Source organism: Ixodes scapularis, unplaced genomic scaffold (genome assembly GCF_016920785.2).
Source record: "Ixodes scapularis isolate PalLabHiFi unplaced genomic scaffold, ASM1692078v2 PGA_scaffold5__190_contigs__length_132052651, whole genome shotgun sequence".
NCBI lineage: Eukaryota > Metazoa > Arthropoda > Arachnida > Ixodida > Ixodidae > Ixodes > Ixodes scapularis.
Window position 1 is genome coordinate 89,413,857 of NW_024609880.1, and position 20,221 is coordinate 89,434,077.

A 20,221-nucleotide genomic window follows, 5' to 3' on the forward strand; every position below is an offset into this window, starting at 1 on the left:
AAGATTTCGAAATTCTTTGGAAATAAAATTCGAAAACTTCGAACGCTTCGAATTTTTATAGACATGAAGTTCTAACAAATCGAAGATTTCGAAATTCTTTCTGCATAAAGTTCGAAAAGTTCGAAGGTTTCGATTCTCTTTTAACGCTAAATTCAAAAAAAAAAACCTTCGAAGATTTGGATTTTTTTTTTAGTCCAATTTCTCAAAGTTCGAAGTCCTGTTTTCAAGTTCCTCCACAGTATGTTTCAAATAACGTTTTCACGACTCACTGGTTTTCACAAAATCAAGTTTAGAAAAGTTAGGCTGTGATATCTAGATTCTTCGAAGTTGGTCAGGCAATTAAATGAGACGACGAGTGTCCCGGATGTGCTGGAATATTTGTCAGTGCAGAGTGACGTGTGACCATGGATCAGTAATTTTGACCGCCAGCTCGGGGGGGGGGGGGGGGGGGTCTTTAACCTGCATCACGCAGTAGTGATCACACGAACACACTGTTTTACGAGACTCATCCAGTTCAAAATGACCAGGGACGAGCAGAAGGTTGAGGCTCAGAAAAACCTTGAAGCGACCTGGCAAACTACCTCGCCACCCCTTGCACGCTGGTAGTAATCTGATCGAACGCCGCCCGAGTGACGCTGGCATATAGTAAGTTAAGTTTGTAATTGTCCTGGAGGTTTATTTTCTGGGACGGAGGAATCGCCTCGCAAAAAGCCGACACAACTCGAGGTCGAGGAGCGTTCTACCATACAAGTGGCGTCGGAAGAGGAAAAACGGGGTGTAAGCGTCACATGCTTAGTGGTTCGGAAGTTCAAAGGTATGTCTTTTCGACCTAAATACCTGTGCATAATAAAAATAAAAAAAATAAAAAAATGCGGGGATGAAAAGTTGGAGAAAAAAAAACTATCAAGAATTCGCCGGAAGTGTTGTATTCTTGCATATTCAGAGGTTCAGAACTTCGAAACAAGTTTCTTTTACCAAAATGTGTACAGGCTAAAAGAAACACGTCCCAGGAACGTGAAGCGAAAAAAAAAGAAGTTTTCTTTTAATGACGTGCTGAACTTGAACACTATTAGAAATCTTCTCAAATAAGTTAATTAATTCCTTAACGTGAAAAACCAATAAATACATTATTTTGTATTCTGCAGATGGTAATGATATGTACTGTATGTGGTGTTAATTTAAATGCGATACCTCAAACAACTTAGACAAAAATAGATATCAAGTTTAGGGCATAATTGCATGTAGATACATGTTTGGACATTTCTTCGAAACTCACGTTGTATAACAATAATCGCATCTTAAGACGGCACTTACCTAGGCTATACATAGATCATTTTTAAAAAGGTATAACATCTCTACCACAAATAGCTTCGGCTACAGCGCGCTTCAAATCTGGCACAAACAATAATCAAAAACCCGTCGTCTTTCCTCGCCCCTTCGGAAATTAATTTCTTTAAAACTAAGCATGCCAGAACATTGAAACAAACGCCATTGTCTTTCGTAAGGAACGCAGCACCGCGTGTAAAAGTTCGAGAAAAAAAAACTGCGAATGTACCTCACTACTTGAATTCAAATGAAGCCGTCCGCTGGTCTTTCGAAGTTCGACGAACGTCGAACTTTTACCCTAAGAGTTCGAAGTTCGTCGAAATTCTGACTTTTCAGGATTCGAAAGTTCGAAACTTTTCGAATTCTCTTGATAAATAAGTTCGAGAGTTCGAAATTTATCGAATTTTTTGGTCAGTCAAGTTCGGAAGTTCGACAAGCATCGAACTTTGGAGCGCAATAAGTTCGAAAGTTTGATAAAGATCGATTTTTTAGCGTAATAAGTTCGAAGATTCGAAAAGCGTCGAACTTCTTAGCTCAACAAGTTCGAAAATTCAACTTCCGTCGAATTTTACGATGTAGACAATTCGAAAAATCGAAATCTTTCGAACCTTTCGAACCGCTTGATTCGATCATCGAAACTTCGATTTGAAAAAAGTTCGCGGCATCACTACTTCCAAGTCTCTTGACCTGACTACAGAGGCTGTCGTGCATGGCATGGTGACATGACTTTCCAATTGCCGTTCAACAAGCAAGTTCAACTAAGCAGGAAACATCAGGAAGGGGAGAATAGCCGGAAAGGAAACACTCTTTATGGTATAACCGGTCACTCGAACCACTAGAAAAACGGGCAAGGCATCTACAAATATAAGAAAGACAAATATTAAGTATAACAACGTTGAGTAGTCTATCCGTCGCCTTCTATCGTCTTTTTCTTCTTCTCCCGGGCAGGAGAAAGCTCTTCGTGTTTATTTGTTTTTGCCTTTTACACCGTTTCAGATCCAAACTTTTCGACGTCACCTGCACAGACATCAACGCGGGTCCGTACCCCTTCGATTCGCGGGTTCACAACTCGCGTAACAGACGATGTAGCCTCGGGCGAGGGGGTCGACTTCTCTTTGTCTTTGATGTGCGCAATTTTATTCTAGCACTTTCTTGAGGCACGACTGAAAAGCTCCCGGCGCGAGGCTAAAGCGCGAAACACATGTACGACGAAACCGTCCGATCCGACGTCCGACCGCGCAATACGACGGTCGGAGGCGAGGGTTTTCAACGCTCTCTGATGCTACGAAAACTCTCTCCCCCCAAGGTCATTCCGGCAGTCCGCACGTCGGATCGGAAGGTTTCGTCGTATACATGTGTTTCGCGCTTAAGAGCGTCATCTTCGAGGGTACGAACGATACTTTCTTTGGTTTATTTGTCTGGGCACGGTGGTCGAGTGCACTCCTCACTTCAGTTCACAGTCAACTGTCAACATAGAGGGGGAAGGGGGGGGGGGGAGGGGTAGGCCATCTAAAAGCTGTTTCAGATGTTGCGATTCTCGTCCAAAATCGGTGCGATTTCCAGTAAATGCGCGATCAAAATTGCAGTCGCACTGTCCCAGCGCCTCTGCGACTGGTTCCTTTCAAGTTGGTATTTTGTCGCACAGTCGGTGCGATCACTTCATCGTCAACCAGCCGTTTCATTTGCCAGCTTTCATTTGCCAACCAAGGAAGAAGAAGCCACCTGGGCGTAAGACGTGTATTTTCGATCGTCAGAGAGCCAGCCGAACCAGTGGCACAGACCATGTCTTCGATCGACAGTGAGCCCTCACGCTGCCCAGTTACAAGCCGGACCGCAAGCTGGGAGACTCCAAGGCTCGCTTTCGTAAAGACCGCCACCTGGCCAACACCGGCGCCAACCCCTGGAGACCCCCCGCGGAGGTGCTGGACTCCCTGCGTCGCCGGTAATTCGGCCGGCTCGTATGCAAGACTGACACGCGAACAGCCCCCCCACTCTCAAGAAAAAAGGGTGTCAAAAGGTGTATTCTTACACCCTTTGTCCCATATAATACACCCCAGTATTTCAATTCGACGTGCAGTGCCCTACAGTCAAACAGAGACCCGAAATTTTACAAAGGGCTTGATAGCCGTGTGGTACAACATTTTAAATAGCTAAAGTACGTATCAAAAACCACATAGAGAAAACACTGAGTTTTTACAGTAGGGCCAAGAAAACCAGGATCATTTTTTTTGTGTTCAGTAACAGGTACATTAGCTATTTTAATAAGTTGTACCACACGGCTATCAAGCCCCTCCTAAAATTTTTGGCCGTCTGTTCGACTGTAGGGCGCTGTATGTCGAATTGAAGTTTGGGGGTGTATTATATGGGACACCTTTTGACACCCTTTTTTGTTTAGAGTGCTCCAGGCGCTCGAGACCGGCCTGCTAGAAGTAAGCAGCCCATGGCAGCACCGCGAAGAATGCTGCTAGGCCTAACATACATATCATAATCACCATCACTTTTATTTTGTGCATTACATCATCCCATAATCATCATAACTAGACACGGCACCGCGGGCCTCCTTGGTACGGGTTGTTGCCATTCTGCGGTGCCGCGGCTCTACTGGGCAAATAAAATTATTATTATTATTATTATTCTCGATAGTTGCGTATTCGAAAATAAATTCAGACTTCTAAAAACGTTTGGTTTAATGCTTAATTTTGAAAAAAATTCTAGTTACATTATGTAATCGTAAAACATTTGCGTTTATTAAGACGTTTTTGTTGTATCTTAGGCAAAGTGAAACGCGTCGCGTCCGTGTCCGAACAGCCGGCCGCGCCGACAGAAATCGCGCGGTCGTTGGAGCATGTGAAATCAAACAATGGGATCGCACTCGCTGCGTCGGCTGTCGCACCGAATTTTTTCGCAACAGTCGCTTCATGGGAAACAGGCTTGAGGAGTGCAGACTGAGAGAAAGAGAGAACGCGTAAAGAGGTGTGATCCTCTATTGTTTTCTGAGACCGGTAGCCACCGCTTCTCTCGCTCTCTATGCCCTCCCCTCCTCTGGCCTCCACGAATATTGGTATGAAAGTGAGAACCGATGAACGGTCGATAACCCGTAACCACCACTTTTTTTCTGACTGGTTAAGTTTTCAGTCATGGAGTGTCCGTCGTCTCCATAATCATCTCTTAATGAGATGTTCAAAATTCAGGACATTAAAGGGGCCATGAAACGAATTTTGGGTTGGGATGAATGATTTTAAATTGGGACTTTACTAATCGCATATCGTTTAGTTGGCCAAAAGAAAGAGGCTAGAAAGTCAAAAGCCAGCTTTTCGGTACGAATATTTGAAAATAAAGCGGACTATTTTGTACCTTCCTGCCTTCGGAAGCTCTCCGCCTTTTCACGATGATACACCCACGGTTCCCAAAGCGCGTCACCGGCGCCAAACTGACGTCCGCAGAGCCCAGCTCACGCATTGGACACGAGAACTGCGTCACTCGGACGTATGCGCTCGTCAACAATCAATCCGTCGACGAATATTTGGATTCGCGTTCGTGGCCAATGAGTGCCCTGACGGAACTTATTGTCACTGGCGAATGACAAGTTCTATGGTTTGCATAAAAAGCACGGTGGAACCTAGGAGTCATCGCACCGGTGCCGAAGCAATGTCACGACCACGTGATTTCACAATTCGCATTTGAGTTGAGTATTAAAGCTAAGGAGGAAGAAGTAGGAAAATCGTTTCATGACCCCTTTAAGGAGAACAGAAACCTAGAGCTGAAGTGCATACTTTGCTTGCCAAAAAAAAAAACACAGAAAAACACAAATTGTAATTAGCAAGAACAACGAACTCTAATCTACAGAAACACATCAAGGTAAGCTGGGACATTCATACTTGGGCTTGGGCTAGTTGGTAAATTGCTGAATAAAAGTTAAAAAGCGCGAATAAACGGGGATAACGAAGAAACAACGCGGGGGGCCATCCTGCTGACCATTGCAGGCGATATGGGTGTAAACCTGACCTGACTGGCCCAAAGTTCTTAAGAAAAGCAAAAGAAAAAAGGAAAGAGATTATAGAGGCATTTTACATAAAAAAGAAAGAAAACAATTGCCTCAGGGCACCGCCTGTGGATTTGCTTCAGAGTATACGATGATGTTTCTGGATGGTTGCCTCTGATATTGTTGCGATTGAGTTCGATGTTGTTTGGGCATGTGTATATACATGTATATAGTTGACGATGGTGTTAATAAAAACGAATTGAGAGAAGCGCCTGTCCTGCCGACCGTGTTTTGTTCGTTTCCCCCGTTTGTCTGCGTTTTTTAACCTTTTATTCAGTAAGCTGGGACACCTGCATTCAGCATTAGCGATATATTGTAACGTTGGAACCAAGTTTTTCTTTGCTTCTGAAAAACAGGCGAAACACCTGAGTCAAAATATGTCACATTTGACATAATAATTTAAAAAGGTTTGTTCAAGCCACGTTCTTGGGTTTGCGAACGCCGTAGCTAATTTTCTTTCGGAGATGTAAAATTTCGATGCTCGAGGTGTAGAGATTGCCAGTGTTTCGCTATGGTACTTTGCACATCCATCGATTTCACACCGAAGCATGCACCTAGTGATACTTTTTTCTACTTATTTTACAAAAGGTTTGCGACATGTACACACAACACTAAAAAAAATACAATGAAATATTTTTATATAAAAAAATTACGAGACACGTAAAATAAACACGCTTTGGAGACACATTCATTAATAATTTACCAACAAACTTTTTTATATAATTAACGACGCAGAATAGATCAAAATGATTATCTTTAGCTTAATTTTACAAATATATAAGAAATATATGCTTATTTTTACTGCACTTTTAATAATAATGTAGAAACGCAGTTACGTTTTCTAAATGTGGCAAAATCGCACGTCAATATTTAAAAAAAATGTTTTATTTTCTTAATCTTTTTTAGCCGCTTACAGTGATTTGCAGCTGTAATGGTAATACATTGAGGAACATTTCACCTTCAGCGAAAAAGGACAACAAACCGTCCCCCAAACTGAGCTCGCTTGAGTTCGTTGTAAGAGCTTTGTCGGACGACGTCGGCAAAGCCCCTATAACGAACCGCCGAAGGATATACAGCGGTGCTGCTCTATCGTTTGGTGTAAAACGTTATGCTGTCCCTAGGCTAGCTTAAACGTTCGATAGACAACGAACGTTTAACTGAGGCTAGGAATTACTCATTGAGGCAATGGAGCCGTGCATGGACCATCGTCCCCGTCGTGAATCCTGCAAACACATTTTACAAGCTGAATCCTAGAGACAAATGTGTTTTTACGGCAATCTGCAACCAGAAACGCAATTTATCATTACCTACAGGCTTTTATAATTATTCTGACGGTTTGCTGCGCTGCGTAGATGCAACCTGTGTATGAGGCTTTCAATTTTTTTTTTCTGCGACATAACATCCGGTTGGTCGGTTTACTTATGAAGTTTAAGAAATTTTATACCGTGCTCGGTTTCATTTCGACAGTTATTTAAGTGATTTATTAATTATCTTTAGATAAACAGTTCAATCCATTTAATTTATTTTATCGCAAAGGTTGGGACTTCCCAAACTTTGTGATAAAGGTTGGGACGTGCACAAAGAAATAACGTCGTTTCTATTAGCAAATCAAAAACGCTGTTTGGATTCGGCGCATATGCAAGAATAACAACTTTTGTTTTGCGTACGTTGTTTTAACTTTTACTAGTGTCTGGAGTCCGCAATATTTTACTCTGAAAAAACGCCGTCTGCATGACGATCACCCGAGTATAGGACTGTCGATGGCGAATAGAGGTTTACTTCTGGTGGCTGGCGACGCCGAAATTTACAAAGCGAATCTGTCTAAACAAATAAATATTTGTTCACAGGTCCGTGAAGTGGTGCCTAGCGCTAGAATTCAGGCAAACTTTCCGAGGTATTTCTCCTCCTACGCCCTTTAATTTTACTTGGCCAATTTTGCGGAGGACAAATGGCAGATATAATTTGACGGGCCTGTCACTTTTATCACATATTGAGTAAGAAATGTTCGTATCAAAATAATTTATTTACTAGGGCCAATATCGCTAAAGGCTGCTTATTAGTGCTTTAGCAGGGTTGATAATTTAAGAAATTTCCTGATCGGCCTGTCAAAATAGGCTCGAATACTGCATTAAAAAAATAATATAAAAAAGACCGAGACTATACTATTTGTTTATATAAATTATCTGCGTCATTACACGATACGTTTTCAGTCTGCGAAGTTCACTAAGGGTTGGGTGCCCACGAAAACCAAACAGTGAGCAGTCAACTCGCGAGTTCATCTGTCCTGCCTGATTAAGCACATTGCTAATCAATCAAGTTATCGATATGCTTCTTCGCATTCACGTGTTAGTCTCTTAAATATTTTATTTTTCTGGAAACTACTGGTCATCGGGTACGGCCATAGACGATGTTAATCTTCCATGTACATCAGTCAGGCGTTTCGTAGCCGACATTATTCAGATACCATAAGATACATCAAAGGAGTTTGTAAAAAAAGCCCGCAATTTAAGGCCAAAAACACTTCGTAGTCCTCAAAGTGGTTCAACACCACTGTTCCACTGATTGTGCGTTACAAGGAAAATAATTGTATTACAAAATTAAACAAAAACCACGTAAAGCAGAAACATAGCCGCGTGCACGTTGGAACCGAAACAACTAAACTGAAACAAGCTAATGGCGACGAGTGCGTCAGCGCCCTCCATCCGCCGGTGCGGCAACTACGAAATAAAAAGGTCTATTTATGTTTCTTCCTGTTGCCTCCTAAGACCCTTTTGTTTTCTCTCCAACGCACGTCAAAATTGAGTTTATTTCAACCACAAAAGGCTGCACAAGGGTTTTATAGCTCTAAAATATGGGTGGATTTAATAGATCCAATTATTCCCACCATGTTAGTGACTAAGATGGTACCGTTAGATGTATTAAACATAAAGTTGATAAAAAAATAAATTTTGCTTAATTATATCAAGCCCTTTTTCCCCTACGTTTTCCCTTTGTCAGAAACCAGAATTTCATACATTATATTTCTGTGCGATGCGTGCTTTTCACAGGAACGATTTGGCCCGCGTTTCGTGAAGCACCGCTTATGTATAACTCGGTGCTTTTTCCAGGTAAATGACTTTCACATAATACATATGTTACAGAAATATATATAAAAATATTACCTGGACCACCACTGTGTTCACTGTATGAACTGACAAGGAATCACCCAACAGCACAACCCTTGTGGTACCTTCATTCTATTTGGTACGCATTTATACGTAAAAAAAATGAGCTGGGTTCTCTGTCGACACACAATGTTGAATACCAAAATGGAGACTCTTAAAACACATCCCTCGACTTGTTTTCGCGGCGAGAGACCTTCGTCGTGTGAGAGCTTTGGACTTCATGTGAATTTGCAGTGCATACAGTTCTCAAGTTGGAGTCCGCTATCAGGCCCGTTGAAGATAATGGAGGTCTTAGAGAGCGACGCAAGTAAACACAAATATAAAACTGCTTAAATTAAGCCAGGGACAGCAGGACTTCAAATACCCAACGATAGAGCAGTTCCGCAGTACACCCTTTGTCGATTGTAAATAATGTTTCCTTGCAGCCAACGTCGTCCGGTTAAGGGCCTATAACGATGACAAGATGACACGATGACAATAATTGCACCCAACTACCTCACAAATATGCTCAATCCACTTACTTAGGTGCTTTATTTAAAAAAAAAAGCCACCATGGCCGCAGCTAGTTCTTCTTGTTTCTCTGTGGCACGTTCTTGTGCCTGTAAAGCATGCTCTTGAACCTTTAAAACAAGCTCTCTCTGTACGAGCCCCCGCTCCCGGTGCTCATATTTACTATCCCGAGCAGCTTCGAAGCTCAGGTGAAGTAGCTTTTGCTTCTCGATCGCCGCCCTAATGAGGGCAGTGTTTGGGTGCTGTGCCTTTTTTGTCGGAGGCCCCCTCGCCGTCATGGACGTGCTGCGGCTCGCAGAGGTACTGTAGAGAAACTGCATATGTTCCCCCCTACAAAAATATGTATGGACGTCCTATGCCGATACTTTTGCCGTTCTATTACCTCTTTGTCCATCCTATGGATTCCTGTAGACAGTTCTTAGACCGTCTACGTACCATTGGTTTGACACAGAATAGACACAAAAACGCTACAGAGATCTTCGCGAAAGAAAAAGTTTTTCATTCCTTCCTATTTCCGTTCTATGGTCCCGGTGAGTCTATGGTCCTCCTATTTCCTCTCTATGATGTGAGCTATATATTGGTGCATTAATAAAGTGATGCCGGGTAGACGTTTTCTTTGGGTGTAGTGAGGTGTCCGAGTTAGAGTTGTTAATTAAGTTCCGGGTATCAATACGTTACATTGATGTCTAGAGGCATATCCAACTTCAGGGTATACTCATTGTGGAGATGGAAGTGTTTAGTATGTGCCGGAAAAATGTTTTTACTTTCTCAGTGGGAGGTAGGTATATGTGGGTCGCTGCGGCCCCCGTAGATATTAGCAACTTTCACAACCCATAGGGGGCCCACTGGGGCCTATCAAAATTGCGGTCATCTGGATGATCGTCGTTAAAAAGCGGTATACTAGGCTGGGTCTGCGCGCGACACGCGCGCAGACCCAGCCTAGTAGTTTTGCTATATACGCGCAGTATCAGAGACTTACTTTATGTTTTCTTTTTCACGTCAGGAATGTGTAGGCAAGCCACTTTTATTATGAGGCCAATCATTTAGGAGCTAGGAGTGCGATTCTCACACCGCGGTACCACCATCGCTTAAAGTGGCTTCTCTATGGACCCCGTAGGGACTCCGTGCAGACCCTGTATGGCTTCTCTGCAGACTCCATAAGGAGCCCGTGTAGACCTTGTATGGCTTCCCTGTGGACCCTGTATGGCTTCCCTGTGACGTACTCCCTATAGACCTTGTATGGCTTCTTTGCAGACCCCTAAGGACCCTACACTCTTTAAAATGACTTTTACAGAGCACGTTTTTGCGTAAAAACAAATGGGGAAAAGCTCTTTTTGTAGAATCCTTTATTGGAGATCAGTACAAAATGACAAGAGCGTGATGTTTGCATACACTTTTTGCTTACAGGGTTTTGCGGCACAATTAATATTTTTTTTACAGCCATGCCTCACCGGCGACCACTTCAGGTAGCGCGTCCCGACTTGGGTGCGTTCTAACTTCGGTGGCAATTCGCGGCGTGTCCACCTGGGAGACGGGGGACACGCCGCGACCGTGTATGTTTCGGCGCCAAAGTGGCCGATTAAAGCCAAAGCAGAACCGTCACATGCTGTCGAATATCGATAGTCTCAAACCAACACACGCAGTCGTGCAGTTATCCAAGTGGCCGCTGCGGGTGGAATGGTGGCGTTGCGATCGCAATTAGTTTGGTTTTCGAGTACAGATCGGTGCCGCTTTTCAGAGCAAGCTCTTTAGCAGTTTCCCAACTGACTTAATCTAGAAACGTTGGTCGGTGCGGACCCCATAGCAGACCCCCTGCAGACTGAGTGGCTTCTCTGCGGACCCTGTAGGGACTCCCTGTAGACCTTGTATGGCTTTTTTGCAGACCCCATGATGACCCTGTGTAAACCTTGTATGGCTTCCCTGTGGACTTCCTAGGGACTCTTTGTAGACTTCGTATGGGTTTTCTGCAGGCACCCTATAGACACCGTAAAGACCCTGTGTAGACACCCTATAGAGTCCCTATGGACTCTATATGGCGCCTTGCCATAGAGAGGGTATAAGATGACCACACATCATCCATAGAATAAGACGTCCATAGAACGTCCGTTGCCCAATATTCTATAGGGCAGCCATAGGACGCCTTCACGGAGGCAACAGAGGTCGTGCCTGCCTATAGATGCCTTTTGTTCTCCCTATGGACGCTGGTCTATAGAACGTCCTAGAAGTGTCCATACATATTTTTGTAAGGGCGCTTCCGCGCATCCCTGGGGAACGGGAAATTCACCCCAAGCGGAGGAAGGCAAATAGAAAACGTAGTTCCTTGTTTGTGAAACGATAATTGCGCTATCGCGTATTCTAAACTAGAAATATTTTACGTCTTGTGAAATTATCATGCACAACATATTTAAATGAACTGAAAATTGTTTTTTTAGCGAAACTTTAAAAAGACCGCCAAAATTTTCAAACATTTGATAATTTCATTGGTACTCGCAAGTACAGAAAAGAGTCTGCACGTATTTTATTCCTGCGTGATTAATCGGCGTTTCTGCCTTCTAAAACTGAAGATACTCATTCACTGATACTTCCTAAACACCATCGCACCAAAAAGTAGCTTCTCCAAAAACCGCTTGAGTGTCCCTTTAAAGCAGCAACGTGCCTGTGTGAGCCTTGATCGTTTTTCCTGGGCATAGAGTGCAACCTGGCAGCTCTGAACGTCGTGTTCGGCGGAGCCATGCAGCGGACACGAAAGAACTCGGTGGTGAACTGATTCGTTGGTCAGTGCCAGTGCAGATGGATTGTTCGATATGAATTGAGTTTGTAAGTTCAGTGCCTTCGGATGCCCGAGTAGGTTGTTCCATGCACCCTTCCTCTCGTATCTGGTTCTGGATTTGAAGAAACGTCATGATAAGCTTGACTTGATCGTCTGGGCGCCATTCGAGGCTGTCTGTTGTCGCGCTTTCTTTTATTTTCTGTCGTTACATGAGTGCTAGATCTTCGGGAAGAGCTCTCACCAGTACAGGATGAAGAACCACCGCGTAGTTGTTGTGCGGAACATTCAAGCCTTCTAGAGATGTTGTGCGGAAGCGATTGGCGTTGAACAGCTGACGCGCACGTATCTCCGCGCGTTGCAGGCCGGTCGTGCCAGTCGCGGGCCGGGCGGCTCCTTCTATCCGCAAACGTGGCGTCGGTGGTGATCGTCGGAATGGACGGCCAGTGAAAGCTCATCGTTCCGCGTAAAAGCGCTATCCTTGACTGTGAATTTTCGTCGTGTTTCGCTATGATAACCCAGCACGTACTAGAAGGGAACATCCACCTACTCGTGCGGCGATGTCATGGCGGCACTCTCAAGATAGCAGAAACGCCCGTGCCGTCGTGTTTGTTTACTTCGACTACAGTGGTGCTTTCTAAGCATTTGTGTCCTCGAACATCACCCGGATTTCGGATTTGGCGCATTTCATGCGTGTGCTCAAGTTCAAGGTATTACTGGCGCGTACCGTATAAAGGATACGAATTTTCACGCGTTTTGATCACCGGAGAAAAGTGATTAGTGTTAGCAATCCTGAACGCTCGCAACGTCTATCTGATCACGAAATCATATTTCTACGTTGCTATATCGCTGCTAAGATTACATTGTCTTTTATAATCGTAGAAAAGGCGTGTGGCGATATTTGTACTATTGCAATGTCGTGTATTAGAGTCGTGATCGTCCAAGACGGCGCTGCATCTTTTTATTTTATTTTTTTCATTCGCTGTACCCTGCAAGCCTATCAAGAAAAAATAATAAAGCATTAGACTAGAAAACTGTCTGTCTATATTCTGTTACGGCATTGAGTAGCAGTGCGTCCCCTTTTTTAGAGGGGCCGCTGACACAGCTGACGGCGGCGTACAGAAGCGGTCACCGTGCTGACGACCCGCTGCGCTTGTTGTAGTGGTTGCAGGTGTGTGTACGCGCGGCGCAGTGCGGTCGTTCCGGTCGCTCCGGTTGCAACGGACGCAGTCGTAGGTACGCGCTCGTTGCACGTGTCTGAACCAGCCTTCCCCCCGTTCTCCGGAGGCGAAAGTCAACGTGGCGACATCGTTTGACATCACGTACCAGAGGTAACGCTGCGATGTCAAACGTTGGTTTGGTTACGACTTGCCCCAACCGCAAATCGAAGAACGCCCGAAAAGGTCTGCGTTTCGTCGTCCTCGGAACCCGAACATGACTCCGAAGCGCTGCTATCGTCCACATCGCACGTCGGAGTGGCGTCATAGGAAATCATCCCCAGGTCGGCTGTTCGCCGAAGAACTTCAACCTCTAACGGCGTCAGGTCCTCGAGCGTAGAGAACTCCGCCATGATCGAAGCTCGAATGACAAAGAGGTTCGACCGATGCGGCTACCTCGGGATCACTGCGCGACGGAACTTCGTCCAACGCCATTGGCCCGAGATCCTTTTGATAAGCGTGCGACGATCAATGAGAGTGGTTTCGTTTTTGGATGGATCCGAGGTTTGGCGGCCTTCAATTACATTTTTATTAAAGAAATAATCACCGTATGACTCTACTTTTTGGTTTTTAGGGATACTTAAGGGGTCTAAAGTCAGCTGTCATTATCAAAACACGAACTCAAAAACCACTTGACTGCCCCTTTAAGTGTGCCAAACGGAACCACATCGCCCGTGCCTGCCGCACGGCAAGAAGCCTAACCTGTACCGCTTGCGGAGGGCACCACCTGACCATTCTATGCGACATTTCCCGAACCCCTGAATCTGCGCAAGGCATCGGACAATCTGGAGAAGACACTACTCCCAACTCTGCGGCAGTTATTAGTGCTCCAACGAACGCGGCAAAGCAAGGAACGTCAGTTCTGCTTCAAACGGGCCAAGTGTGGGATTCTTCGCTCCATAATAGAATCCTTGTTCGAATATTGCTGGACAGCGGCAGTCAAAGAACTTTCGTGCGTCGCGACGTCTCAAAACAATTGAACTGCTCAGCTCTTGGAAACGAAGAGCTCACCGTATTTACGTTTGGTAACGCTCGACGACCTTCACGCTATCACTGTCGACGTGTTGCCATCGAACTATGTGGTCGAACCACCGGCACACGAATCCACTTGGAAGCATTGGAGGTACCAGAAATCTGCACTGTCATCAGTCATTCGGTCAACAAAGAGCTGCAAGCTCGACTCCACTCTGAAAACATGCTGAGCGCCGATATAGCACCGAAAGGTGTGCCATGCCCAAATGAAATAGGTGTCCTCATCGGATCTGACGCCTATTGGAAGATTTCCACAGGCAAAATTAAACGCCTCAGCGAGACACTAACCGCAGTTGAAACCGTCTTCGGCTGGATGATACAAGGAACGTATACCTGTCATTCTAGCAACCCACGAAGCACAGTCACCACCCTTTCTCTGTCATGTGAATCCTCCAACGACGGGAACGAGAATTTTGGTCCTTCACAAATGTGGCGCCGAGATGCCATAGCTGCCACCGATTTACTCGACACTCAACCAATTGATCACCCAGCACTCCTACCATTTGAAAGAAGCATAAAAAAGCGTGATCGGCGGTACAAAGTGCCTTTCATGATAACTACCGCAGGCCTAGAACCAAATTGCAATCACCTCAAGAAACACGATAGAGAGATTAGGACGGTGCTATTTTCGGAACCAATGTCCCTGTGCAGCAGTGTTGGCCAGAAAAAGATCTAGATGCGAGGCTGCACACCCACGAAACTTTCGGCTGCCACACAGGACGACGTCTTCGAAGAACCGGTAAACCAATAAAAAAGTCTCGTCGCTGCACGCGAGAAGGGGAGAACTAGGATGCTACTCTCGGAACCAATGTCTTTGTGCGACAGCATCGTCCTCGGAGAGAGCGGTACACACATCTTTATAGCCACGGAGGATGATTGCGACAGACGGGTAAATCGCTCGGCCTCACAAAGACGGAAACCGCTTCACCGCATGTTCTTGCTTCCCGGGAGGAGCGAACCCTTGCCTGACACCTTTCACCGACACCGACACCTTTCGGGCACGGTGCAGCAGTCAAGACTCGTCCATAACAAGCTGAAAATGCGGCCAGCTGCCGCGGAACGCGCGGACAAGGAACACCAGACCTTCCCGCCGAACGGAATGTCGGGGCCGGCGGATATTGTGTGCTCAGCACGACCCGGAAAATTCGAGCACTGCAAAGTCTCGCAAGGAAGGGAGCGAGCCGTCTGAAATGGCCGACACCACGGATGCCTCCACAAACCGAGAACAACATGATATGTCAAGAGTTGTGGGACTACTATCAACAGGCAAGCAGACCCACCGACAAAGCGTGCACAGCTCTAGAAGGACAGAAGGTCGAGAAACGAAAGTAATACTGCCAGGTCTAAAGTGCAGAACGGCGACTGAGGGATGGTCGGAGAAGCCGGATTCGGCGTGCGTCAAGGAATCGTCAACTTCGAACTTTTGTCACTCTGAATTGGAAGGCGACGGCAGTTGTCGGTCAGAAGGGACTTTGAAAGGCGCACAAGTGGAGGTCTACAAAGATTAGAGCTGGGGTAACGGACGGTCCTTCACTTCCGAAAGGCAGAGAGGGCGCAGCATCTCCGGAGTCCGCGCACAACCCAAACGTAAAGTCAATTGCCACGGTCGAAGCTGAGCAGAAAAAGACGAAAATGCTAAAGAGAAAAGAGCTACCGTCCGAGGACTCCGAATCCGATCCTCTTCCAAGCACCGAGTACCCAGCTCCTCCAAAGTGGTGGGAGGTGAAATGGAAAGACACCACCAAGCGAAAGACAAAATGTGCACCCGGAGCTGGGGTAGCAGACGTCGACGACGACCGGGAAAGTCCGTGGGACGAGTCTGGGCAGGAGGACTTCTTGAGTGACGAGGGTCCGAACGAAAACATCCTGGGCGAGAGATCGACAGGCATGTCCAGCGTCTCTTCCTTCGTGATGCAGCATCGACACCAGCGCAGGCCCGGCAGGATGTTGAGAAATAGAGGACGAGGAATAGCGCGCGGACAATTGGGACGCACGCGGGGCTTAGGCACCCGGAATGAATAGTGTTCCATAAAAGGCCAACCGAACAGGGCACGTCTCGTGTCGCTTCCTCCACAGTAGGCGCTACTTGAATTGTGCTTGTTCACTGGAGTTCGACAAATTCTGTAACCGCGAACTGTTTTGTTTGTTTTTGTCCTTCTCGAAAGCTTTATTTAAACGATAAAGGTTTAATAAAGCTTACGTAAGCTTTATTAAGCGATAATAGAGAGTTTTAGTGGACCGTACGCTATAGCTTTGCGGACGCAAGGAAATTGCGGTTCGTGAATGCGCATGCGCAGAACGCAATAAAAGGGCTAACGAATTGCGTACGCACACAACGCTGGGGATTTGGCGTTGCTGGCTAGCGGGCCTTGCGAGAAGCTCTCGAGAGATCTCGGACCCAACGAGAGCGCCAGTTTCAAGATGGTGGTTGCCTCGACTGGCGCAGCAAGGGCGATGTGGTGTTTTCGAAGTTCTGTGTTACTTGAAATTGCGTGGTGTTCAGCTCGGCGATTCTTTCTGGGACCTACCGCGGTTGAATCAGATCGTCCTGCAGCTGAAGTATTGCAGAGTAGAAATGTTCGCCGCTCGCAGTGTGCGTCGACGCTGCGATCTGCTTAACGCTAAGCCTATTCCCTCAGTTCATCGCCGACGGACGAATGACTCTAAAAAAAATCGCCGAAGTTCTCGCTATGCACTGGACATCAGGGTCATGAATTTCATTCCCCGATAGCATTGATAAAAGGTGCCGTTTCCACGGGACGACTGACGGAGGCTCCGTGATCGAATTTGGCTACGCACTCGTACTCGTAGCCTCTGTACCCCGCAGAAAAACGCGCTTGGCGAGGCAGCCGTGGCTTGGTTTTATGCAAAATAAAATGTTTGGACACTTTTTTCTTTTTCAATATTTGTTTCCAAGAGCATGGTTTCGCTATAAGCACGCGGAATTCTACGGCTCTAGCAAATTTAACCAAGATCATGCGCGGTGTTCACTCGAAAACGTAACGTTCAACTAAATTCGGTCCGAGCAGGTCATTTTTAGCGTACGCTATACTATTGCGTATTGCGTACGTACGATCCAGCAACGCTATACTAAAACTGTCTAATGTCTCGCAGAGATCAAAAATTGTCCCTCAAATACACAGAATCTTTGCGAAAATGTTGGGGCTCAAATCTACGCTGAGAAGGTGGTTAGAGAGTGAGGCTGTAGTGACTAGTATCCCCTCCAACGATTGCCCTTTCCAGTTAAGGATTTTGATTATGGCAACCACCTCCAGGTGGTGCTCCAGTTTTTGACGTCCCAGAGAAGTTCCGGTTTATAATAAGAATGAGCAAAGGCCTCCTCTGCTTGAAATGTAGGTGAAACGTTTAACCACCATTTCTCGAGGTGAACGCCAAAATAACGAAGGAGTGCCAAATCTGTTGAAATGTTTCAAGTATTCTTGTAAACCAATTTACCTCCTCCAAGACGTAATATTGTACAGCCGAAGGCCCTCGTTAAATCTCCAACTTTGCTGTCTGCGTAGCATGTATGCTTTCTAATAATGGTGACAAAGGCAAGCTCAACAGGCTTACAAAGACGGTGCGACCGGAAATTGCTTGGCACGCAAGTGGCAGTTCATATTGGTAAACAGCAGAAGGGGGTATACGAAATGATTGACGAAAAAGAAGAAAATACACTAGACCAAAACGTTTTTTATATATATATGAAAGACTTCGGTACGCTGCCGTTGCCGCGGCAGCTTATACCATAGAGTTATTATAATGTACGCTAGAGGTTCAAGTGGCGCTAGTGTGCTGCTGCAAATTGAAGCAGACAGCAACTAGTCAGAAATCGACTTCCGGTAATGCATTTCTATGGGAAAAAGCGACTGCATTTTCTCTCTGCGCTCGATTATAAGAGCAAATATCACGAACAATTTGTATGTACAAGGCACATTGGAACATTTCTCAGTCACGCAGACGAAATAACTGGTCAGTTACAGAATTTTTATTTGAAATTCGTGGCATGAAAAACGGTGTTAAAACAGCTTCGTGCGCGTATTTATGTGCACTGACGGACACTGTTAGCGCGAACACGGCGTCGGCGCTTTCCAGCATGGGGGATATACGTGCCAAAACGAACGAATTACATGTGAAAAACCAAGAGAGACGGCAAGAACTACGCAGTAACACTGGATAAGTAACTCCTTATGCATGCAGACGATCAAAATAAATTGAAAGCCACGTAATATACTAGTAGTCAGGTATGCAATAAATAAGCACTGCTTTATTCTTTCTGCTCGTGAATATGTGCGAAGATGCTTGTTCTGGGTTCAAATCATCAGCCCAACGCTCCAAATCTTTGCAAATAGGGAGAAGCAAAGAACAGCTGCCTGATTAGAACTGCCCGGCATAGGAAATAATGAAAAGACACACCTTTCGTAGCCCACATACTTTATTTTTTTAACAGATCCTCAAGATGCACGACGGAGACATTTTCAAATGGTGAGTGACAGAACGGGCATATTAGCAATATATAAGTGCCACCAGAATGCTAGCGGACCTTGAACGCACTCTACAATCCTTTCGATTGTTATTTTGCTTAGAATCGTCGCTCATTTTTACATACCTGCCATGGAACAGAGGTTTGGGCCTGAAATATAGCGAAGTTTAACATCGTTCAATAGTAAAAAAAAAATGCTGTAACAAAAGGAATTACACATTCACCATTTCAATAAAGGTACATACTATCCGGTACAACTGAAATGAGAAAAGTTATTCGTGTTATTTTCCGGCGAAGATACAAAATGCACGCGCGTTTTCCCATAGGAATACACAGGAAGACTGGAAAAGTAGACTGGTTGCTGTCTGCTTCAATTCGCGTCACGGAAGTCGCATAGACACTAGCGCCAGTTGAACCTCTAGCGTACATTATAATAACTCTATGGCTTATACAACCGCAATCTCCACCGAGAAACGCATGAGGGGAGCGCCACGTGCTTCACATTGCTGGCCCGGCTACTGACGCCACTCTCCACTTCGAACTCCGCCGTTGCCGCGGCAGCTTATGCAACCGCAATTTTTACTGGGAAACGTATTAACTGCTTATCATCACTCACGTGGTTTTAACACTGATTTTCTGTTTCTTGTTGTTTTTTTTTTGTTTATTGAAGCAAGGGTCAAAATTACAATAGTTTTGTAATGAGCAGCCGCAGACTGTCGCCGCGAAGCGGCGTGAACGCGGGCGGGGAGGTGGGTTAACACGCTCCGGAGTGATACACGCGCCGACCGAAAAAGCCATTCGGCGTTCGTTGCCATGGTGACGGCGATGAAAGCAGACGTCCTTTTTGCTACAGAGGAACATTGCGGGGCACAGCGATACGAGGTGCGCACTGAGGCGCCTATCGCATTCTTTTCAATGGGCGGAACGCAAACAAAAAGAGTTCAAAATAAGGACTTAACACAGAAGGCTGGTTTTCTCTAGCGCCTCATAATTTGGCAAGCCTTACGTAAAAAAACAAAATAATAATAATAACATTTTTTTTTTATTTTGCGCTTTTTTTTTTTTTTTTCATCCGTAGCATGGTTATCAAGTATCAAACTCCTAGCTTCTGACTGAAGGTGGGGGCCAGGTCGTTCATTTAGCGAGCATTCGGTAGATGGGTGTGAGCGCATTGAGCAGCTAAAAGGAAGGATTTGGAGAGGCCAAAGATGACAGCAGGTTCGACATGCCCATGCATCCGGCAGTAATGGTACATCTCCTGTTCAAATGTGCCCCTGTGGAATGCACATGTGGAATTACGCGGGATGTAGCTTCCACAGTTTGAACGTTGTCGTGGAGTGGATTATAATGCTTGAACGTTTGCTGCTATTTATTGCGGTTTTATGTTAAAGTCTGACTTATGAGAATCTTCACCGTTGCTTCCAGGCAGGCAGGATGGGGACGTGGAAGATGGTCAGATGCTTGAGGAGCCACCGATGGACATGGGAGACAAACCACATGATGTCACAGCCGCCGAAATCTGCTTCGAGGCTCCGGATTTGAGGGGGAGCAAAGGAGGAAGCTCTGCTGCGATCTCAAGGAGGGCCAGCACCACAAGCAGCAGCGGCGCTGCTAGCACCGGCCGGCACCTTGGAGTAACTGTAAAGGCTCCGTTTGCAGAGCCAGAGTATTGCGTTTGTT